The 23900-nt window shown below is 57.8% G+C and overlaps 1 protein-coding gene across 27 annotated transcripts in view; it reads left to right on the top strand.

Moving 5' to 3' along the window:
• Positions 1–23900, top strand: part of PRDM16 (PR/SET domain 16) — a 366115-nt gene that overhangs the window by 115377 nt on the left and 226838 nt on the right. The gene's annotated exons all lie outside the window — the stretch shown is intronic.

The raw sequence follows: 23900 nt of genomic DNA, 5'->3' as shown, positions 1-23900 counted from the left end.
TCCCAGCCTATTTTATCCTGCAGCTCGCCTGACGGGACTCAGAAAGCATCAGAGGTCCTCGTGGGTGCCTGTCAGCCCTGTAGGGCACGCCCACTCTCTCCCGGAAATGTGTCTTTCATGAGCTCATGTCTTAAAACATCCCATGCTTCCCGCCGGATCCCAGGCGTGAACGCGGCCATCGTGGCGGGGCAGGGAGATTCATAGAAAGTCCCAGAACAGGCAGCTGCACTCCAGGGCTTCATTCCAGGCCACGGCAATGTGGAGCAGCTCACAAATCACACCTGGTGGCCACGCTGCCCCGGCTGCCACCTTCCCCGCCTGCCCCGGTCAGCCAGTGGCCTGAGAGTAGCCCGAGCTTCTCCAGCTCCAGGGGCACAGGCCCCGTCCTGGAAGGGATGGCTGACTGTTTAAATTTTCCCACCACGATGTGACGGGCCTTAGAGGGTCTGGAGCTGGCCTGGTGAACCTGCTGCAGGGGTCAGGAGACAGGGCGTCCCTGGGACGGCTCTGAGCGGGGAGCACCCAGAGCATCCTGCCCAGGCTGTGAGGGACGCGAGGCACCGGTGTTGGGGGCCCTCGAGTGGTCCTATGGGGACTAAGAGCCCCACCCCCCACACAAAGTGTACTTCCTGGTGGGCCCTGGCCTTTCTGCAGGCCCCACACAGCCAGTTGTCGGTGGTCTTTTTGGCAGGGCTGCTGCTTGGGTAGAAAATGGGAACACCGGGCAGATTCCCCTGTGCCTCCCAGCCTCTGAAGTGCCCAGATGGAGGTAGGCTCCTCATGGGCAAATGGCCTGAGCAGGGAAGAGGAACCCCAGATGGATGGGGGCAGGATCCTGCGTCTTGCCCACCTCCTCTCCTGGCCGCTCGTGACTCTGGAGAAGTCCCCAGCCAGTTCCATGCTCACTATCAGGCCTGCCCCAACTCAGATGGGCCCTGGGGAGGCCCCTGTGGCCTCCAGCAGCCCTTGAGCACCTCCCTGGGCTGACGGCATTAAGAGCCCTTTGTAAGAACACTGACAGCCTGGGGGCCAGAGGCTGCCCGCACCCTGCAGAGCTAAGTGCATCCTCCCTGGGCAAGACCAGGGCACCTCGGCAGCTCCCAGCAGGCAGGTGTGGTCCTTGGTAGCTCACAGAGTCCTGTGTGGCTCCTCGTCAAGGATATAGGGAGACTCAGAAGCTGTTCCCTGAGTGTCAGCTTAAAGCTCCCCCCTCCGCTAATTATAGAGCTATGGGGGTCCCGGTGCCTGAAGAAAAGCATGTGGCAGAGTCCGCAGCCATCCAGCAGGGTGGGAGCCGCAGCTCTACGGGCAGCACCTGTGGGCCGGGCGCACCACCCCCCTCCATCGAGAGGCAGAGGACAGTGAGTGTGGGCCCAAGGTCAGGTTACCTTCAGGAGGGACTGGCCAGGAGCCAGGGGCACCAGTTAGACAGAACAGGGAGAGAGTTTGGAGTAGAAGACCTCGGTGGAGACACTGCCCAGCTTCATGGCCCTACAGGCCCCTCATGGGACCAAGGAGAGCATTTTGGTAGCAACGTTCGTCTTTGGTTGTGCAGTGGAAGTGACTTTGGCAGAAGCGCCCTGTCCCGCCCTCCCTGGTGTGTGGGAAAGGAATTCAAGGGTGTGTGTCCCTCACACTTAGAAAGGTCTGGACTGTTTAATTAGGAGGTGGCTTGTGGATGTGAGAGGTCCAGGGGCCCTGCAGGTAGCACTTTGGATGACCTTCAGGTGACTTTGTTCTTGGGTACTCTGATACAAGTTTCTATTTGCTTTTTTTTTAAAAAAAGAAATGGCCCATATCACGATGTCCGTGTGGTGCCAGGCCCGGTGCAGGCTGCGCCGCTGCCTGCCGCTGCCTGTTGACTTTGCGGTGTGTTTATCCCTGGTGTGTGTGTACGTGAGGGAACGCGCTCTCCCCACGGTGCACCTCCCGTTTCTGCGGAGGGCTTTGTTCCACGGTGGCCACCTGACAGATACCCCTCTTGCTGGTGCTTAGAAATATTTACTCTCCCCCCGACGCCCTCAAACGGTGCTCCCCGCGCACCCGGCAGGATCTCGCCCGACCTTGTTTTCCTTGTGCGTTCGGGCACCAACTCCCTGGCTTTGGGGCCACCTTTGGGTTTTGTCACTTCCATGAGATGGGGCAGGGGGCAGCCATGTGCGTCGGTGCCTTCGGGAGCTGACATTGGAACTGGGCAGGAAGCCACCACCTCCTCTGTGAAGGACAGAGAGGAGGAAGCAGGGGGTGGAAATTAGGTGGCAGCCCCAACTGCCTGAAATGAGCGATGTCCGTCAATCAAGGAGGTTTCTCCCCACCTCCAGCCACCTCAGCTGGGGCCTTTGGGCAGAAAAAGTGACATCGTCCCCTAAGCCACCTTCCCAGAATTTTCCACGCGTCCCGAAAGAGCTGATTGCCATTTCCCTTTGGGTTTTTGCCTTCCCCGAGGTGGCCCTGGAGGGAGAAGTGACTTGCGGGTGCCCCTTTCTCTGAGGATTTCTTCCTCTTGCCAACTGCCTGGCCTGTCTTCCGAGTGCCGTGAACAGGGGCCTGAGACAGGAAAGGAGCACCAGGCTTCAGGGCTGGGATCCCTCTGTAGTTCCAGACACGAGAAGCACCTTCTGCTGAGTCCCCTTCCCAAGCCACTCACACCAACCAGGCGGCCCTGCTAGCCCTTTTCCCTCCACGCCTCTGCAGTGAGCTCGATCAGAGCAGGCCTGGGTCAGAGAAAAACATGGGTGCCAGCGTCACACCAGTGGGATCCCAGGTCAGGCCTGGGTCAGAGAAAAACATGGGTGCCAGCATCACACCAGTGGGATCCCAGGTCGGGCCTGGGTCAGAGAAAAACATGGGTGCCAGCGTCATGCCAGTGGGATCCCAGGTCAGGCCTGGGTCAGAGAAAAACATGGGTGCCAGCGTCATGCCAGTGGGATCCCAGGTCAGGCCTGGGTCAGAGAAAAACATGGGTGCCAGCGTCACGCCAGTGGGATCCCAGGTCAGGCCTGGGTCAGAGAAAAACAGGGGTGCCAGCGTCACGCCAGTGGGATCCCAGGTCAGGCCTGGGTCAGAGAAAAACATGGGTGCCAGCGTCATGCCAGTGGGATTCCAGGTCAGGCCTGGGATGGCCCATGCGTGTGTGTTATCTCTGATGGTCCTGAATTTCGTGTGTATAATTGTTCACTTTCACACTGGTAATTAAGTATTATGAATCAGAGTGATTTGATTTTACTGTAATGTCCACAGTATTTATTTACTGAAAAAGAACAAGTAATGACATTTTAGCAAAGATAACAAACAAAATCCGAGAAGGATCGGTGTCATTTTGGCCTCCCTACGTGGTGGCCAGGAGCGTGGTGTTGTGGCCACTCTGAGCTCAGAAGCGGGGTTCCCCTGGAGGAGAGGGGATCTGGGAGTGGCGTGAGCACGGGGATCTCGCCGGGTAGCAGCCCCTGCAGGAACAGGGTGTGCGTCTCTCGAAGGACAGGTTTGAAATAACAGTAACGTGGATTATTCTTACTGTCATTTTGGGACACGGTGGAAACCATTTTCTTTCTACTCTGAGAACAAAGTTCTTGTTCTGGACAATTCAGTTGAAATAAAATAAAATGAGAGGGTTGATTTTCCTTTCTCTTTTTATCACAAGAGACACGCTGCCAGGCAACGCTGGGCTTTGGGATGACTGGGGAGGGTCGGGGCCCTTCTCTCCCTGACGTGGGGCTGACGTAGATGACAGCACGACTCCCTGGGGATGAGGGACGGGGCAGGGAGCACGTGAGGCACCCACGAGCTTTGGGTTCAAGGCTGTGGGGCAGCCTGACTTCAAGCGGGAGCTTTCCGTTAACAAAGTGGGAATGAGGGTGGGGGTTGGGAACTGACTTTCCTCCGGCCTCGGTCGCTGGTTCGAAGCCTGCACTCCTTCCACACCGAGGCTGACGCTGGTGGGGAGAGCTGCCCCCTCCTCTTTCCCTCCTATGTATTAGGAATAGTCACTGACTAAACCCGCTTTGTTCCTGGGTGCTGTGGGGCACCCTGAGATGTGCCCTGAGTCAGATGCCCCACCTCCGACCTGGGGGTTCACCCTGTGCGTGGCTGTGTATGTGCCCCAGGTGTGTGGAAAGGGCCCCCTGAGCTTCGTCTCAGGGAGGGGGTTTGTCAGGAAGGGCACCCGAAATGCCTGGCCTCCTCCATCTGGACACAGCAGGGTTCAGTCTCCTCCCAAATATCACACCCCGCCTGCCGCCACCGGAGCCCACCTGCCTGGAGGAAATCACCGGTGAGGGCATTTGATCGCCCCGGGGTCTGCAAAAACAGTGGTTTTGATCATTTGTTGAGTAAATCTGACATTTATCATCGTGCTGTTTGTTTTGCTAATTAAGAGGTGGCTGCCCAGTGGCAGCCCAGAGGGAGGAGGCAGTGGGTGAGGCGCTGGGTGAGGCCACCTGCCCCCAGCTGGGCCTTCAGCTGTGTGCCCAGGGCCCTGAGGCTCGGGGCCTGCTGGGGCGGGATCCTGCAGGACCCCCAGGGGAGGCACTGGGGGCACTTTTCTCAGTGTGTCGGCCACTGTCTCCCACCCAAGGTCTGCTTGTTTCTTTGTTGACTGTGTCTCCCCAGAAAGGCTCTCAACTGCATCACCAGCCCCGCCTGTAATCAGAACACTGATGAGTAAGTGCCTCTGCCTCTGCTTAAGAGGCCAGGTGAAAAATGTTAATGTGAATTGATGGGGTTTCAATTATTTAAAGAATGTACTGAAGTGGACGACCTCACCCCCGGCGTTATTTACTGAATATTAATGTGTGTTTATTTGTTCAATCAACAAATGCTCTGTGTCTAGGCCAAGGCCTGTGGGAAGCTCCGGGGTCACAGGGGAACCAGCCCAGAGGCCTTAGGCCACACCAATTATCTGGCACTACCATCATGGGACCCCCAAGCTGGTGCCTCCAGGGTCCCCAGAGCCCACTGAGAGTCTTTGGCAGGGCCAGGACCTGCCAGTCTCCCCTGTGGACCAGGAGCTACACAGCAGCCAGGGATGGGTGAGAGCAAGCCCAGCCTGCACCCTCAGAAGATGAGAAATGGGCACACATGTAATATGGAATTTCATCCAAAACTTGATGAAAGCCTTGAAGAAAGGCAGGATTTGGGAGGAAGTAAAGTCCCCCTACATATGTTTGCAATACTGATGCTCTTCTGTTCCTGAGTGGGAGAAATGAGAAACACATTTGCAGGTTCATTTTGGTCCCAAGTGAAAGGATAACGATGGAGTGGGGTGGGGGCAGCCCAGCCAGGCATCTGGCTCCCTGGGACAACAGGAAGGGCAGTGCTATGGGGCTTCAGTCTCCGACATCACAGCACAAATGTCCATGATGGGCTTTTAAAGGCACCGTGAGGCAGGCATAAACATGCGGCCCCCAGAACCGGCTTCCCCACGTACCGGGGAGCACGGGAGGGCCCCACGTGCTGAGATCTAGTTCAGTCCGACGGCAGGAGGGGCAATGGCAAATTTGCTCCAGGGTTTTTGCGATATGGCCAGACCCACAGGGCAGGGTAGGGAATCACCCAGGCTACCCCTTCCCACACACGAACCCCAGCCCCTTCTCCCTTCCTCCTGAACGTCCCCTCACCAGTAAATATTAACATGACTTGCTGCAGGAGATTGTGTGTGAGCTTGCACACACAAATGCCCCCCACAGCTTAGTTTTTGCCTGAAGTCCTAGACAGGGCCTTGGCCTCTAAGGTTGGGGGTCATCTGTGCCGCCAGCCCATCTGGGCTCAGCAGCTTTTGGAGCTGGCTGTCTTGAGGCATGCGGGTTGGGTGCCTGCGGAGCTTGCTTCTCTGGGAGCTCTGGTTGGATTTTGAGCCAGAAGATCCTGGACAGACACTTCCAGGCTCTAGATTAATGACCAGGCTCAGGGTGTTAGGAGGAGACCCTAAGGAGTCAGTCCCTCCATCCAGACCTCACGCTCTGGCCCGCTCGTGTTGCGATTGGCCAATCTCTTCATGATGGATGTGGGTTTTGGGACTGGGTTTGGGGAAGTAGGAGGTCCCATTGGAGGCTCCACCTTCCTACAGTTTTCACGGCAGCGGGTGGGGCTTGGTGCTGGTGCAGGAGCTGGACTTAGACCCCTCCGTGGGTCCTGGGCTGGGAAACCAAGGTGAGCTTGGCCATAGGTCTGAGCCCAGGCAGAAGTGACCCCGTTTTAACCAAGCCCCAGTTCCTGCCCCGGATGGATTGTCGAGGCTCCTGGGACTCTGCTTCAGTCCTTTTCAGTCCCTGTGGCCTCACGAGCAAACAGGAAATCAAGATCAACCCGGAGATGGACACACACAGCTGCCTTGTTTCCATCAAGACCTCGGTGCTCAGTGTGGTCCCTGCACCAGCAGTGCTGGCCTCCCTGCAGGTTTGTTGGAAATGCAGAACCTTGCCCCCCCCCGGACTCACTGAGTCACCACGTGCAATTGAGCGAGATCCCTGGTGGTTCATGTGCACAGCAGAGTTTAGGAAGGATCCGGCCAGACAGCGAGCACCCAGCAGACGCAGCGGCCAGACGGCGAGCACCCAGCAGACGCAGCGGCCAGACGGCGAGCACCCAGCAGATGCAGCGGCCAGACGGCGAGCACCCAGCAGACGCAGCGGCCAGACGGCGAGCACCCAGCAGACGCAGCGGCCAGATGGCGAGTACTCAGCAGACACAGCGGCCAGACAGCGAGTACCCAACAGACACAGCAGCTTACAAGGGGGCAGCTCTGGGTGTGTTGCAGGCATTGAGAGAGTCACCAATGTTCCCTGCAGCTGTGGAAGGATGTGCTGCCTTCCTGCCCACCCCACCTCCAGGGTTGACCTCCTGAGGCTTCGGGCTCCTGCTCAGCCACCAAAGGGATGGAGCAGCAGCTCCCACCAGTGCCAGGTCTAGCCATTCCTAGGAGATCCTCAGGCTGCCTCGTGGCTCTGGGATTCAGGAAGAAGGGGCACCTGCCAGCCACCGGAGGCTGGTTTGAACCCAGAAGTGTTTGACATAGCCCTTCTCTGTAGAAGCAGAACTCATGTGTCCAGCGCCCACTGCTCAGTGGGCTGGGTGTTCCCTTTGCACCCCTGGAGCTGTCCACAGTCATGGACCTCCACACTCTCCATCCCATCCGGCTCTGGGGGACCCCAGGATGGCAGGCAAGGAAGGCTCAACCCAGAGAGCTCCCGCAGCTCAGGCATATTCTGGGAAGTGCGCCCACCCAGCCTGGGAGGAGGTGCAAGCTCCTGCCCCCAACAATGTCTGCTGAGGGCATAGAAAAATGTGAAAGTGAGTGCCCCTCCCACATGTCGGTCTGTCCTCAGGGAGGGGGTGGTCAGGAAGGCTCTCAAGTCTTTCCTGGGTGCCTGAGACCTGAGGGCAGAGGCTGGGGGCTGTGGGCTTCCCTTAACTGCGTGTTGGTGTTGCCTGGGAAGCATGGGAAATACAGGTGCCAGGCCTGCCTCGGAGATGCTGGGCTGGAGCCAGGGAGGACGACCAACCTGCCTGTTTGCCCAGGAGCATCTCAGTGTTGGACCCAAAGTCCTGGCAAACCCCTCTGGCATCAGACATGTGGAAGCTCCCAGGAGATCCTAATTTACAGCCTGGGCCCAGAACAGCTGACCTAGAAAGGGGGAGTGGAGAGCCCGCCTGGATGTCCTGTCCCGCACCTGCACCAGACTGCCGGGCAAGGGACAGGTGGGAGGGCTGAGGAACAAGGGCTCCCAAAGCACTCGTCTGGCCTTCCGCAATGCTCAGTGCACCCTGAGGGGCTATTTAGGATGATTGTTGAGGGCATTTGGTCACTCAGCAGACGACCGGCACATCTTGGGCCCTGCAGAGGTGTTCACTGGTACCTCTCGGTGCAGGGTGCTTCCTTCTGTCTGTCCCGTGCCCCTTTCACCCTGGAGCTGAGCCCCGCCATGAGCCCTCCTCACTGGCTTGCCGTAGGGGCAGCCGGCGCTCATTGGCTGAGCTTTTAGATCACCCTGTTACTCCTTATCCTTTAAATTCCAACAGAGGGGAAGGGGCAGACCACGGCAGGTGTCGGGGGCCTCGGCACGGGTTCTAGTCTCAGGGAGGGAGGCTGGGGCAGGTCTGATAATGTCAAGGCTGGACTCTGCAGCGTCCGGCCACCGTCTGCTCGCCACACGCCACCGTCTCCCCGCCACACACCACCGTCTCCCCGTGACACGCCACCGTCTCCCCGCCACACGCCACCGTCTCCCCGCCACACGCCACCGTCTCCCCGCCACACGCCACCGTCTGCTCGCCACACATTAGGGCCTGGTATTCTCAGTCCCACATTTTATCGTCTAGATGCCAAAACTTGTTCCTGGCCTGCCCTTTCACTCCAAGGTTCCTAGATGCATGCTCTCGGCCCGGGCACCTGGCCTGGCTCTGGGCGCCTCTGCTGCTCCATTCTGCATGCAGAGTTCTGCGTGACGCCAGGAAGCTTTGCCGCGCTTCCCCACTCAGGAGCTTCTGGATATTTCTATGGAGGCCTAACACGGCACGTCTAAAACCGTGAGCACGCCGGTCAGCGGATGCTCTGAGGAGTGTTCCTGTGGAGGCGGCACCCGGCAGCTCGGCGGGGCACACAGCATTGGGATTTGGAGAGAGACGGGGCCCTGTGGGATGGTGCGGAGCCTGAGGCCACCATGGGGACAGGGATGCAGAGAAACCCACGGGCCTCGGCTCTAGGAGCAGCCGACAGTGCCATGCAGGAGTCACAGCACAGACCTCCCATTTCCCCCGGCACCGTGACATCAGCCCTAGACGTTTTTAGCCCAAGAATGCCATGAAATCCTGCACTATCTTCGGCCCGGCTCGGAGGCACGGGTATATAAGGAATTTTAGAAAAAAGGAGAGAGAATGACTAAGAATACCTCCCTGATGGCTCTCCTTTACTTCCTTAAGGGGTAATAACTCCACTGCAGCCCAGCAGAGGGGACTTTCTTTAAATAGAGCATTCTGATTCACAAGCGAAAAAGGAAATAAATATTTTCTTTTCATATTCGAGAGACATCTGCGAATACCAACTTCTTAAATAGCATTTTGCCAATCACATCCCACACGCCCCCCGCCCCAGTGACACCCAGAGCCCACCCTTACTCGGGAACCGACCGCTTGTACCAAGAGGCCTGAAAACATCGTCAGGGTTGCCAGAAGCAGGAGGAAGAAGGGCTTCTGCGTGGGGGCGTGGCCCAGCCTCCCTCTGGGCTCCCCAAGGCTCCCTGTGAGAACAGGGTGCTCCAGAGCCTCCTGCCCTTTTCCCTCCTCCCTTTCTTCCTTAGGGAAAATAAGGATGGACATGAAGGGAGTATGACAGAGGCATGTGGCCTCTGTGTCGGCCTGGCGGGCACCTGCTGTGCACCCCAGTCTCTGTGAGGCTCTGTCTCCACTGGGACCCTCCCAGCTGTGCCGTGATTAGGACACGGCCACCCTGGCTCTGACAGGGGAACCTGGGGCCGAGAAGGAAGGAATAGCTCCTGGCCTCCAGGTTTGTCCATGCAGGGACCCCGAGGTGGGTGGGGGTCCCGCTCAGTGACCCCAGCAGGATCTCACTGGGGGTAGCCAGGCTCCTGCCAGATGGGAGAGGTACAGGAGCAGGAGCGGGAGCTGGGCCCAGACCCGGTTCCCGCCCGCACTAACAGCATGTAGGTGGGCAGTCTCAACTCTGTGCCTCGCAGGCCGATTGCCTAGGCCCAGCGCCTCGTGCTTCTGCCTGAACGTGGCTCTGTCCTCTGCAGGTCCGTGACCCAGCCAGGCCCTGGAACTGGACTTCAGTACAGTCAATGGCCTTCTCTAGGCTCGGGGGAATTCTGTGTCATAAACGTGACCTCAGCCCCACTTTTTCTTAGGAGCTGCTGTCCCCTTCTTTGAAAGCAGGTCCCAAACCCAAACCCAGCCCCATGGGCCCTTGTAGGGCCTGAGAATGCTGGGGGCACCTGGCAGGGAGTGAGGCTCACCACCCAGTACCCCTTCCTGAAGCTGGGGTTCTTCAGTGGCCCCAGGGTGCTCGTGGCACCAGAGATGGGTTCACCCAGGAACCCCATGGGTTCCTGACCCAGATGGTCAGCCTGTGAGACCCCCACCCAATTCCAGCCCCATTCTCTACCTCCTGGCTTAGAGTTCCTGGGGTAGGTCCCAGGAATCTGCATTCTAAGAAGGAATCATTGTGGGGGCACTTGGAGGATTCCAGCCCAGGAGGAGGCCCTGGGAAAGGGGCCCACCCTGAACTAACTTCCTCCCATACCCATGGGAGCCCAGAGAGGCTGTTCCTGAAGGTGCAGCGGCTGATGGGTAGCAGCAGAGCCTTTCCTGACCACGGGCCTCAGCAGGGCAGGTAGAAGGAGCAGAAGCTGGGGCTGCGAAGAGGAGGGCACCTGGGGCCACTGGGGGACCCCACTGTTGCCCAGGGGCTCTAGGCAGCGGCTGAGGCTGGGGTGGACTTCACATCTCTGGTTCATCAGCATGGCTGCCGTCCCCGGCCACAGCTACACAGGGTGGCCCGAGGCTGACCAACCATGCGCCCCACGGGCATGGGGTGATGGCTGGGATAGGAGGGGCTCCTTGTCGTACCTGAGTCCCACTTGGGGCATCACCGTCTCCTCCCCCTCCCAATGCAGTTATGAACTGGGCTCCAGGGAGGGAGTCATGTGGGACCACGGGCTGGGTGGACCCAGGACAAGAGCCCAGGGTCCCGACCCCAGGCGGGCCCTTTCTGCCCCTGCAGCTCCTGGATATCAGCTGTGAGCAGGACAGGCCCCTCCCTCCTGTGTGCCCCCAGCCATCAGAGAGGCCCCAGCCTGTTGTAGGCACTCAGTCCGATTGTCCCTTGGGTGATCCTACAGCCTTGGCATCCTGGAGGAGCCAGGCAGGGCTGGCAGAGGCCTGAGAAGCAGCTAATTAGCCTCTGGTACCTGCACCCACAGTGCGGTCCCTGCAACGCTGTGCTGGGGTTAGCTTTGTGCTGTCAGGTGGTGGGCCTCCGAGGGTGGCAGAAAGCAACTGGACCCACTAAGACTGAAGAATCTATGGTACAGGTCATTTGTGCTTGAGATCTTTTAATTTCGAGTAATTTTCCAGCAGCAGACTTCGCAGGGAACAGAATGAGTGGGGAGGGCAGCCCCTCCTGAGGGTGGGTGACTGTGACCTGGTGGCTCCCTGGGGAGGCTCCCTGGGGAGGCCCCCTGAGGCCTGTGGGCCAGTTCCTGGGTGGCCCTCCCTCCCCTGGGTCAGATGCAGGTCCCATGCGTTCCAGGCCACAGAGGTCTCCCCGGGTCAGGGACAAGGGTCGGGACGCACGCGTGAACCTCATACTCCTCAGGAGGCAGCAGCAGGTCCCACTGCCCTCCCGCCAGGCCTGGCTGCTGGTCAGAGCTTCTCCTGTGGCACGAATTCTCAAGGGCCGGGTCATCAGCTGGGGTAGGAATGTGTTCTCAGGGTGGTACGGGCCACCTTGGCCTCAGCCAGAGATGAGGGGGACGCAACTACTCACGGACCCGCTGAGGGGCAGCGACCTGAGGACCACCCCTGCGGGCCGCCTGTTTCTGCTGCCTCCTGCACGCGGGGAGTCTGCTCGGGACAGGGGCGGGGCACTCCATGCGTTCTCTGGACCCCCGAGCTGCAGTGTGGTTGGGTTGCTGTGATTTAGGCACCCGCCTTGAGGGGCCTGGTCAACCCAGGGCAGCGTCTCTCTGGGGTGAGCAGTTTATCGGAGTGCCTGAGAAGGCCCTTTGGAGAATGGCTGCGAGACGGCCCCGTTGCCTGCGTGGAGGGTGCGTTCTGCATGCCCCTGGCTGGGCCTTTCCTGTCGTTTAGAACATATGTAAGTAGAATGGCCTCAAAGTGGCTATTCTTAGCTGCCAGGATGCCACGAGAGTGTCTGCTGTGCAGGGGAGCGTGGTCTCTTCTTGCTTTTGCAGCTCCGGGCCCACCTGGAGTGCTTGGCGTGGCACTGGGCCACGGCCTCCTGGGATGCGTGGGCAGCACCGCCATGCTTTCCAGTGAGCTTGCTTGGTGAGTGGGCCCCACTCTCCCCTGCCGCATGAGGAATGGCACCAGCCTCCAGCAGCAGCCGCCCAGGAGCTCTCGTGCGTCCACTCTGGTCCTCCGGTCCCGGCTGCGCCTCTTGCCACGGGCTGGGGCAGGGATTACCAGCCGCACGCAGGCTACAGGAACCCCCTTTGTCTGGCTTTCGGCAGAGTCGGCAGAGTTCCTTCCTTCTGGGCTAATGCCCAGTTTAATTGTACATCCCATTGTGTCGTCTCTGTTCAATCATGTTCAAAAATACCTACGTCCACTCCGTTCCCATTTAGATCTCTCTAAAGTCCATTCCGGCTTATCAGCACCGTAATTTCACGAGCAGAGCTAAGATTTCTGCCATTTAGGCCCCAGGCATTGTCTGTCGCGGCAGCAGCTGAGATAAACCCTCACCCAGAACAAAGTCGAAATGACCTTTTACAAGTAGAAGCGGCCTTGTTTCCCTCTAGACTAATTTATCAGCCTTCGTTTCAGCCCTGGCGCTCCGCGGAGGCTGGAGAGAGTGCTGTGCGGGGTGGGGGCGGAGGGGGATTAGGATGCTTGGTTGCTCTGCAGTTTCAACAGGCACCTCTGGATCCTGCCAATGGCCGTGGGGTGCCACCAAGCAGCTTGCCCGTGGGTGGGGAACCACAGCCAGGTGTCCCCCAAAGAGCGTGGGGGGTCTCAGGGCCTAGGGCAGGGGCACAAAAATAAAACCTAGTGTGAAAACAAGCCAGGCTGGAAATACGTGAACGTAAGCAACATGAAATGTCTGGGCCCCCAGAGCCCCTCGCCAGTGGGGCTCCGCTGAGCTTCTCAGTAACAGCTCACGTGTTCCACCTGCAGAGGCTGGCCGGCTCGGTCCTCCCCTTCCTGCCCACCCCAGGAACAAGGGTCTCTAGGCAGGAACAAGAAGGGAGGAGAGGCTGCTCAGGCTCCTGGGTCAGCCAAAGTCCCATTTCCAGAAGGTTCCAGTTGTCCTGGCTCCTGGAGCTAGGTTTGCACGGGAGCTGCCGGGCCCCCTTGAAGCATCCTCGTCCCATGGGGCGGGCCTCTGATGAGCTTCTGTAGTGCATGAAGAATCGCTGGGGGCTGAGAAGCGCAAGTCTCGCTCGGCCAGGAGCCCTAGCTGCACTCGAGCCCCTCTGCTGGCCCTTGGCGCCTGCCCATGTGGACACGTGCACCATGCTGTCCTCCTGGAGAGACCACGGTGGACCCTGTCTTAAGTCTGAGCTCTCAGAGGTGACCCTGCCCCTCGAGGCCTCCAGAACAGCTGTGCGGTGATCCCGGCACAGGGATGTCCTTGTGTTCCGTCTCTCTCCCCCGACCAGGGGAATGCAGAGGCTCCAGGCATCCCAGGGTCTTGCTGGGGAAGGAACCTCACTTACCCCTGCTGCACTCGGGTGAGCGCTGAGATATCAGACTGGAAGTCAAACATGGGACCTTCTTCATGGTATCCCACCGCAGAGGCTGAGGCTCACCAGCCTTTCCAGTAGAGGGAACAATCCCCGTGATGAGTGCCAGGGCCTGAGGGGCAGAGGCTCTCCTCACAACCACTGAGTCAATGGCCTGGAGAGAGGGGCCTGGGGGACTGGCCCGCCGGCTGCAGCCGCGACGGACGTGGGCTGGAGCCTGCACACCCACAGAAAACCACGGGCTCCACTGAGGCCCTTAGCCAGGACCCTCCTTTAGGCTTAAGGTGGATTTTAAAATAGCTTGGAAGTCCTGTGTGGGATCTGAAGAACAACTCAAGTATCCCCGGCACACGTGGCCCTCCTGGAAATGCAGAGAGTGGTGCTTGTCCTACCTTCCACTGAGTAGACGGGGCTGGGGAGTCACAGGGTGAGTGTCTCCTGCACCTGACCCTGGCCTCCACCCTGATGGTGCTGCCTGTGGACCCAGCACAGAGCTTCAGACCTGACCACGGGAGAAGACGAGAACAAGAGCCAAACCAGGGGCAGAGGAGGAAGAGAGGAGGAAGAGGAGCAGGAAGGAGGAAGGAGGGAGAGGAGGAGGAGGAAGAGAAGGGGGAAGGAAGGGGAAGAGAAGGTGGAAAGCTGAGAGCTGAGTCCAGGGTCACCCCTTAGCTGGAGTGGGGACTCCGGGGAAGGCCAGCTGCCCAAATGACTGAAGTCTCTGATGGCAGAAGGACGTCATGACCCCTGCATTTTGGGAGTATAGACCACGTTGCCTTCTTTTGAGGACAGGGATGGAAAAAGGGGTCTGGGCTTAATTTTTATAAAAGCCTTCAAACTCCATTCATATGATCATAGGAGCTGCTGGACTGAAGAAAAATGTATTTCCCTTTACTCTAAAATTCGCTTTGTCATGGGGATGACTTCAGTTGCACTGACTTGAAGCTCGCAGAGAGATGAACAAGATGCAGCCTCAGCCCTCAGAGGCGGGTGTCCAGTCCACAGAGAGGCGGCCTTGAAGTCCAGTAGTCCAAGCCACAGGAGCTAGCCTCACCCTGGCCCCACACCAGAGCTCCCACTGCAGGGCCCAGCCTCCTGCTCACTGCGATGTTCCCTTGTGAGACCTGGGCCCTTGCAGTCATCAGGAATGATGTCAGCTGTGGGGAGGACGGGAGGGCCGCCCGGGGCAGCTGCCCTCTGAGGGACTTACTCCTTCTGAGCGTGGCCTTGGGGGCTGGGAGCCCCGGCTCTGATGTTTCTCCAGTGACCCCTGGCAGGTCGGGGACCCCAGCCACGTCCAGCACCTGCAGGGCAGGACCTCCCACTTGGATGCTGGTGACACATTCTTCAGCTGGAGCCGAGTGGGGTCGTGTCTGTCCTGCTTCCACGCGGGCCCTCTCCCGCCTGGCCTCTGTTTCTACTTCGGGTTGGCCTCTCCCGCCCTCTTCTGTGTCCACTGTTGAGCCCGCAGCTTCCTGGATCCCACATGAGGTTAGGCGCTGACTCAGAGGCCTCCGCCTCTCCGTGGGACCTCCAAGTGGGGCCCTCGAGCAAGGGGTCCAGCTCCTGTAGTGTGCTCCCTTCACTGGTGCCTGTACATAACAGTGAGTCCCACACGTCCACAAGGCAGGGGACGCCCTCACAGTGGAGAGGTCCCCGCTGTCTCCTGGGGTTAGGAGGGCTTTCCACCTGCCTCAGGGAGGGAAAGCACATCCGGGAAACGCACCAATGTCCTTGGAGACGCCCCCTGAAGGTATGCAAAGGGCAGCCTGGCCTTGCCACTTCACCCACATGACCTCATGGTAGACTTTCATCCTCTTGGCGTTCCATGAGGGGAAACTGAGCCAGAGAAAGAGCACACGATGCTGCTGATGGAGCAGCTGTGACCAGGACATCAGGTGTCAGCTGCAGACTGCAGGACTTCCCGCTTCCCCCATCTTCAGGGAGCAGGTGCATCCTTCATGCTGGGGGATCCTGGGGCAGGCTGGGAGAACTTGGCTGCCCTGCAGGGCCCCTGTGCACCGGGCTTCACCGAGAGGCAGAGGTGGGTCAGGGCTCAGTTCCCTTGGTCGCAGGTGACTTCGGAATCCTAGAAGAGCAGACACCTGCTTCTGCCTCAGTGGGCCTTTTGCATTTTTGCTCTCTAGCTGCACTGCCCATGTCCCTTTAAGGGTCTGCAGGTGAGGGACAGTGTGTACCGTCTAAAGGTGAGGGATGGTGTGTGCCTTCTGCACACTCCTGCTTCCTCCTTGTCAACCTCAGTAGCTTTGTGAGGTTTTCGAAAAGCAATATGCAGGTTTTTGAGATGCCTGCATCACAGGGCTGGGGCCCTGGCACCACAGAAAGAGGAGGATGGCTCAGACTCAGGCTCACAGATGCTGCTGAGACCTTGAGCAAGCCGTCGTGGCCTCTGGGCCTCAGTTTCCCCACCTGCTAAATGAACTAAGAGGAGCATCTTGCTCGTCCCACCCAATTCCAGCCTGTGGTCTGAGTACTCTGACAGCCAAGAGGTGCAGAGATGAAGAACGGGGCTGTCGGTGCGGGGAAGGAGATTTCTTTGACGGAATCTGAAGAAAAGTGGGTAATTTTCCACTGGTCGTACCCTCGCCCCCAGCCTGGAAGCTGTGTTCTCCCAGACTGGCATTCTTCATCCCTGATGAATTTGCTGTCACGTGGGGTCACCAAGATAAAGCAAGGTAGTTGCACGCCATCCGCCCCCCGCCCCGGGCTGAGGTGGAAAAGCCACTCTGAGAACCTCGTTGTCTGTTGCTTTGCTGATTTTCTCAAAGAAGTTAAGCCGTGGGTGGCGGGGGCCGGGGCTTTGGCGGTCATCCTCGAGACGGTTGCATCCCACGCCGCAGGTGGATTTAGTGAATGATGAGGCAGTCTGAGAAAGGTACCTTGCCACCCACACAACCGTTGAGTTCTCATTCTATGTTTGTGTTCCAATAGACTAGCTTAGGTGAACAAAGAGTGAGAGGTGCCTGGCACACTGCTGTGACCAAGAGGCAGTTGCTTATGAGCCCGTATTAGGGCCGTAGGGGTGTGCCGCAAGGTGCCACATGCGCATGGCCTGCCCATGAGATGGCAGGTCCGGAGGCCAGAAGCCCCTGATGGAGGTGTTGGCCTCGCTCCTGCAGAATCCTCTGGGGCGGGGTCCGTCCGTTTCTCTCCCCGGGGGGCCAGGGAGTGCTGCTAATCTTCCCCATGCTTTGGCTTGCAGACACAGCCCCCTCAAGGTCTCTGGCTTTATCTTCATGTGGCCTCCTTCCTGCATGTGTCTGTGTCCACACGTCCCCTTTGGGTAAAGATATTAGTTATACTGGATTCGGACCACCCTACCTGTGTTGACTCGTCACATCTGCCAAGACCCCGTTTCCAACTCAGGCCATGTTCTCAGGTCCTGGAGATGAAGGCTTCAGCAGGTGAATTCAGGGGGACACAATTTACATAGACCCCTTAGATGTCAACTATCTGGGCCTGGGCATTTCCAGGTATAGCAGGTGACAGAAGGTGGTGCCCCAGTGCACACCTGATCCCTACGTCCCTGCAGCAAACGCTGGCACCTGAGACCTCCCAGACAGACCCCGTCTGGGGACTTGAAGGGGGACACACTGGGATTAGGAAGGGAGGCATGTAGGCCCAGAAGTGATTAGAACTCAGGGCCAGTGACATATGAATGGTGGTGCCAACCCGCGTCTTAACAGTAAGATGCCTTTTTAAGACTGGCATTTTTAACCAATTCCAGTATTTTCCATTTGGAGATAATGTTAGTGAAATAAACATCAGAGCAGACTTGGCGGCTCACAGATACCCGTGCCCCTGTGGTGTGTGTGGGTGGTGACTTCCACAGATGAAACGTCTGTGTGGGGGAAGGGCAGTGGAAATTGGGGTGACTGTGGATCCCGCCTGCTCCCCGGAGGGCCCCTACAACTTTCAGACAGAAAAAAGTTGGTTTGGAGGTAAAATGATGTCATGTGAACGTTGCAAAGCACAGGAAGGAATCCCACACTGATCCCTACAGTTCCTGGAGAGGGAGACTTACCGTCCCAGACACACACATCCTCCTGGAAGAGTAGTGGCCGCCAGAGAAGCCTCCAAATTCCTTCTAGCCCTGCCCCTGTCCCAGGGGAGCCTGTGGCTCCGTTTCCGAACCAGCATGTGGGTGAGGTTTTGGGAATGCCGACAGCTCGGCTGCTCCTTTATTTGTAATTTTAAAAGTCTTCTTTGAGGACGGTGCAGGCTTTCAGAAGCCAGGTCGATGGCCTGACTTGGTGTTTAACTACATGCATGATCTTGTATTCTGCTTTCGGCCCAACTGGCCCTGGGTTCGCGAACCTGCAGCTGTGGGACGCTCGCCCTGATCCGCCCCGGTTTTGTGGACCTGCGGCCGTGGGTCGCTCGCCCTGACTGGCCCTGGGTTTGTGGAGCTGTGGCTGTGGGTCGCTCGCCCTTGAAGGCCCTTGGGAGTGCAATTCAAAAACGAAATGGTTAAAAAATGGGCGGGCAGGCAGGAAAGGAGTGGAGGGGATAGGAGCCCAGCGGTTGGCTAATTGGAGAGTGGGACCCCCGTTGGGGGGGCCCTCGCCGGGACAATGTGCTCCGAACCAGGAGCTGGGAAGGCCCCGCGGGATTGTTATCGAATTAGTTGAAGTCAGAAGTCCCCTGAATGGGGTAAAGAAGGGAAGGGGAAACGCAGGCCCGGGTATAATGCGGCCTAAATGAGGGCCCCATTCACTGCCCGTGAAAGGCTCCCGTCCCCTTCCCGGGGAGGGTGGGCAAGTTCACTTTTGTTTGCTGGGGGCGGGGCTGCTCTCAGAGTATGTTCTTACCTAGAGCCGGGGGCCAGGGGCAGAAGGGGAAGGGGGCACTGGAAATAATCCCCTGACGGGCAGCGGGAACGGTGCAGTCACAGGGCACCCACCCGAGCCCCCAAGGCGCCTTCTGAGCTCCCTCGGCCCCAAGTTCACCAGAGCACCCGCCGGGGAGACTGCCCCTCAGCAGCCATCAGGTCCCTCCACTGACGTCCGGAAAGATGCCAAGATGTAAGATGGGCCTGTGTGGCCAGTTGCATAGGAGAGAAATGTATTCTAATGGCCAAATTAGAAAAGAATGTTATTGGAAGGAGGAGAGAAACCCATGAAATATAGAAATGGACCAGCCAGAAACCCAAAAGGCCAGAAAAACAGAGGTGGGGGGCGGGGGCACAGCAGGTTACATAGGAAAATAAATACTTAACAAAGTGCTGTGCTCAGTAAATATTTGTTGAATTCGTACATTAATTAATTTTCCAGATGAGATTTTCTTAATCCATTTTTTAAAGAAAATAAGGATTAAGAAGGAAGTGGAATCGGGTTATGAGGGCGGGCTCGGTGGAGGTAAAGGGGACGTGGTATGTGTGAAGCTGGAGGCTGGACACTCCAGGGGCGAGGCTGGAACCGGCTTCCTAGCCAGGCCTCGGTAATTGCCCGTGGAGCAGCTGATCTGATGTTCAAGTTTCACCCCCTGCCCTTTCACCCACCTCCCAACCCCGAAGCAGGTGCAGCAGCATGGACTGGATGGAACCACCTGAATCCCCGAATCCCACATAATTAACCCTCTCCCAGGGATCTGAACACCGAAGGAGCCCCCAGCCCCCTGCCCTGACTCAGGGGCATTGCAGAAAACAGCAGTGTGGCCCGGCTCTGCCCTCCCAGCTGTGTGTGACCGGGACCGGGGCTAACAGCCCCACACCTGCGTTCCCCTTTACCGGTGCTCACAACAGAGGTGCCTCCACTCGTACTGGTGCTCCCATTTTCATCGGAGGCCACAGAGATGGGGTGAACCTACTCTGGGAGAACCAACACCCCAAACTGAGCCAGTGGCCCACACTGACCTGGGCCAGGTAACACCTCTGGAGATCCTCCCTGTGAACCACCACACAGGGCCCTTTCCCAGACAGACCACCAGTGGGCCTGGACCCATGCCCTAGGGGGTAAGCAAGCCCGCGTGTATTTGCTGTTTGTGCAACACGGAGTTCCTCTCGGGGGTCTGGGGGTCCTGAGGGCGTGTCTAGGTCAGAAGGCGTGCCCTCCAGGCAGCTCCGAGATGGGAAGTGATTGGAGTGTAGGGGTGAAGTCCCGATGCCAGATAGATGCACACACCTTGGCGCATCCTCAGAAAGTGCCTTCCTGAGTCTGCTCACCCCCCCGGACATGCATGCATGCCTTCCCACGCTCCTGTGCACACACCCCTCCCGGCCCCTCCACAGAGGACCTGTAGGGAACCCGTGGCCTGGGCTGAGCTGGGTCTGAGGCTTTGGAACCCATGCCTGGATCAGCAGCTTCCCAGATGTGGCATCTGAGCAGGAGGGGCAGAGCGAGGCTGGCATGGCAAAGAGCGAGCCACCCCATGAAATGGGCCAGACAAGGTCACAAGGCACCAGTTGGCCCAAGGCTGGTCAGGAATTCGAGTTTTCTGCAGAGGGAGACACAGCTTGACATGTGGGACCTGTGCAGCTGGGTGGAGTAGAAAGGGATGAGAGGAGGAGGGGCGGCCGGCCCAGGAAGCAGGGCGGGCAGACGGCGACCCAGAGGACCTGTCCGAGGGGTGACATAGAGGACAGCAATGCCGCCTGCGTGTCCCCGCATGGACCTGCTTCCAGGAAGGTGGAAAAGTCCCATGGGATGCAGAGCAGAGGAGACACAGCTGTGGCTCAGCCAGGAAGGATGGTGTCCTGGTGCAGGGAGCTTTGGGGGACGCCTTCTCACGGTGCCAACCCACCAGCCCCGCCCTTTGCCATCTCCGAAAGAGCTACCCAGAAAACATCCTAGCCGAGCGCCGTTGATCCCCTTTTTATGACTTGGAAAGAAATTCGCAGCTACAAAATGCGAGGTCATTAGGTTAATGCCGCTGCCGAGCTCCCCACGGCGCATACTCCCGGATGCTTCGGCCCAGCCGGGTTCCTCGCTAAGGGCGAGTTTTACGACCTCGGGAACGTTGGCATTTGTTTATGGCAGAGAAGTGAAGTTTTGCTTCCCCCAGAGGCCAGAGTGTTTCCAGGGACGGTTTTAAAGGGGAAGCAGGCACGTTTCTGATTTAAGTCACCGGGCAGGCATGATGTGGGAGACGATGCCCTTTGGAGCTGCCCACGTGGCGGCAGCAGCAGGAGGTCCCTTTGCCCAGTTCTCTGGCCTCTTGTTGGTTTCTTCTTGCCCTGTGCACGCCTGTCACCTGAGACACTGGCACTTGGCATTCGCTCATCCACCGGTGCTCCTTGAACGGGCGTTCTGTGAAGGTAACGGTCCCTGTGTGTTGGGGATGCTGGCCTTGGCCACGTGCTGGCTGTGGTCTCTCGGGAGCTGAGGAAAGGAGTTCTGCCTCGGAGAATGAGGCAGGATTCTCCTCTTCCATCCCCCTCTCTAGAGTCAGAATTACCCTGATAATTGCACTCATCTGACTCCAAGGCCGTCTCCAGGGTTTTGAGTGTGAAATAGAGTCGCTGTCTCTCACCAAGGCTGTCAAAATTCTCAGGAACCAGAGGAGAAGGCGGGAAGTCCCTGACCCCTGGAGTAAACCCCTGGGTCTTCATAAAGAGGCTGCTGGCACAGTGGCTGAGAAACCCAGGCATGGACCCTAACCCTGCCGCCTGTCTGCCTGGCATCCCGAAGACATCACTGCACCGCCCTGTGCCTTGGTTTGCTCATCTGCGAGAGTCCTCCCTGGGCCGTTCTAGGGATGACAGGGGTCTCTGCGTGAGAAAGCCCAAGCCAGCACCTGCCCCAGCACCTCTGCACCCACATGGCAGCTCCGTCTACAGCCCGAGGGCCCTGTAACCAGCCAGAGCAGCCGCGCTCGGAGCCTCACGGGGTTCCAGATGGAGCCTCCCTGACAAGGGCACCTCTTCTTCCCAGAATCTTTTGTTCCGACCTTTGTTTAAAGCAGTTTCTCCCGGCTCTGTTCACATGTGGGCAGAGATTCTCCGGTCCTGCACTGTGGGATGTTTAGTGTGCCCGAGGCCACCCTGAGTGGTGACAACGATTGAGTGTCTCCAGAGGCTGGGTGCGGTGGCTCACGCCTGTAATCCCAGCACTTTGGGAGGCCAAGGAGGGTGGATCACAAGGTCAGGAGTTCGAGATCAGCCTGACCAACATGGTGAAACCTTGTCTCTACTGAAAATACAAAAGTTAGCTGGACGTGGCGGTGGGCGCCTGTAATCCCAGCTACTCGGGAGGCTGAGGCAGAAGAATCGCTTGAACCCGGGAGGCAGAGGTTGCAGTGAACTGAGATCGCGCCACTGCACTCCAACCTGGTGACAGAGCGAGACTCCGTCTCAAAAAAAGAAAAGAAAAGAAAAGAAAAGAAAATGTCTCCAGATATCACCAGGTGTCTGCCTGGGCAGCAGAGTTGCCCTAATGGAGAGCCACTGGTCAAAGGTGGGGGCGACCATCTCCTTTGTGGGGTTTGTCCTTTGGAACCATCTCTGCTCCCTGAAGCCATCTCCTCTTGCTCCCGGAGTGCCTGTCCAGAGGCCCGCCCAGACCCCCACGAGTGGATGGAAAGTCTTGGGAACAGAAGAAATCTGGCTTTTCCCATGAACAGGTGTCCCCTCCCCCACATCAAGGGAGTGACTTTTTCCGTCCGTCATGCAGCGACCACCTGCTTCTTCACGAGTGGCTGGGACTTAACTCTCAAGGGCATTTAGGGAGAGAGAGCAGTGGGAATTCAGAAGGAGCTCAGAAGGGAATGCCCTGCACCAACCTAAACCTGGGGCAGGGTGGACAGCAGGTGGCTTTGAATATCCTAGTCAAAAATATGGGAATGTTTTGGTTCCAGGGGCAAGAAAAAATTAATCATTTATCTGGTAAAGGCCCGTGACTGAGTAGGAAAGGAACGAGAAGGGAAGGACAGGAACTAAATCTCAGAGTGGGATTTACTAAGCACAGTCACGCTGAACAATAACTAGGGGCACACAGTGCCGCACGTTTGACATCGGGGCACGCAGCTCTGACGTGGCCGGTCCTGACCGGCACACCTGCCCCGAGTCACCTGGGACAGACTGCAGCCAGCCTGTGCTCCTTTCTTCCTGGGGAGGTCTGTGAAGGTCACATGCATGCCTGTGTCCCCCGGGACAGCCAGGGAGGCAGGAGGACAGGCCTGCGTGTGGAATAGGCCTCGCTGGGAGGCCGTGGTTCTGCTCTTGCACATTTCCAAAGGAAGCTCCCTGCGGGTGCGCGTGGAAGCTGAGCGCCTCAGTGGAATGTCCTGGAGCCTCACTTTGGGATCCTTGGTCGAGACCGATTGGCCACAAATGCCACCTCCTGCTTCTGGAGAGGTTTGAGTTGTCAATGGCCACCAGGAGTCACGGCCCTCCCACCCACCACAGATCCCCTTCCCTGAGTTTTGGGCCAGGAACGTGTGTTGTAGTTTCCTGAGCCCTACAGCCAGGACCGTGTCCAGCGTTTTCCAAACTGGCAGAACACAAGGATCTAAGACGGACGTGCTAGAAAAGTAGTGACACTCATTTGCCTCCTGATCTGAGGTTAACGGGGACTTCCAAAAGATGCACCCGTGTTAACCCTTTCTCAGAACTCTTATTTAGCACGGAAAATATCGTAGCATTTTCTAGAGACATTTGCAGGAAGGTATTTGACACATTAAAGCCAATTTTCTTTCTCAACTACAGAAAATCAGTGACTACTATTATCATCTTATTGTTAACTGACATCCATACCATAACCCAGGTATGGATGTCTAGAACAGAAATCTATTCAATAAATATTGGATAACTGCAGCGCCAGAAACCAGCTCTTTATGTGCCGATGTGTTCCTGCAGCTGCCTCGTGTTACTATGGGCTTTTAGGGCAGCCAACCTGCACTCATAGGCAGATGGGCTCTCCTCTGGCTCGAAGCTTTGCAGGATCCTTGCACCAGGATTCCACATAAAGGCAGATCGAGGCATCACTCCTGATCCAGCTCTGAGCGTGGGGATGGGAACATGCTCCCTGGGATCCATGGGGAAACCGAGGCCCTGGAAGGCTTGCCCCCTCAGATTCAGGAAGGAGCCGCACAGGCTCAGAACCCAGGCTCCCAGCTGGAACCACAGCTGCAGAGAGCCCTGCCCGGAGCCTGTGGGCATCACGGAAGAGTGTGCGTGCACGCGTGTGTGTGTGCATGCGTGTGACTTTCAACGTCCGAGTCCACTTACTCAAGCTACATGCAAAGGCTGATAAAGTATTTCCAAGACATGCTCTAAAGAACATAAAGGCACCTGTTCTAAGTTGAGGGGATCAGAATTCAGGAAAACCTGTGGTTGAATGTATGTCACAGGGTTCACAGAGCTGGAAGGGGCCGCCCTTAGCCTCGAGATACACATTTGTTTATCCGTTCACCAGCTCCACATCCACTGGTTTATTCATTTATGAGATGTGTATTTCTTTTCCATTCATGGATATGCATTTGTTCATTCCTTCATTAGATATC

Source organism: Macaca fascicularis, chromosome 1, assembly GCF_037993035.2.
Source record: "Macaca fascicularis isolate 582-1 chromosome 1, T2T-MFA8v1.1".
Lineage (NCBI taxonomy): Eukaryota > Metazoa > Chordata > Mammalia > Primates > Cercopithecidae > Macaca > Macaca fascicularis.
The sequence above is the reverse complement of the archived record's forward strand: the minus strand, read 5'-3'. Positions and strand labels throughout refer to the sequence as shown.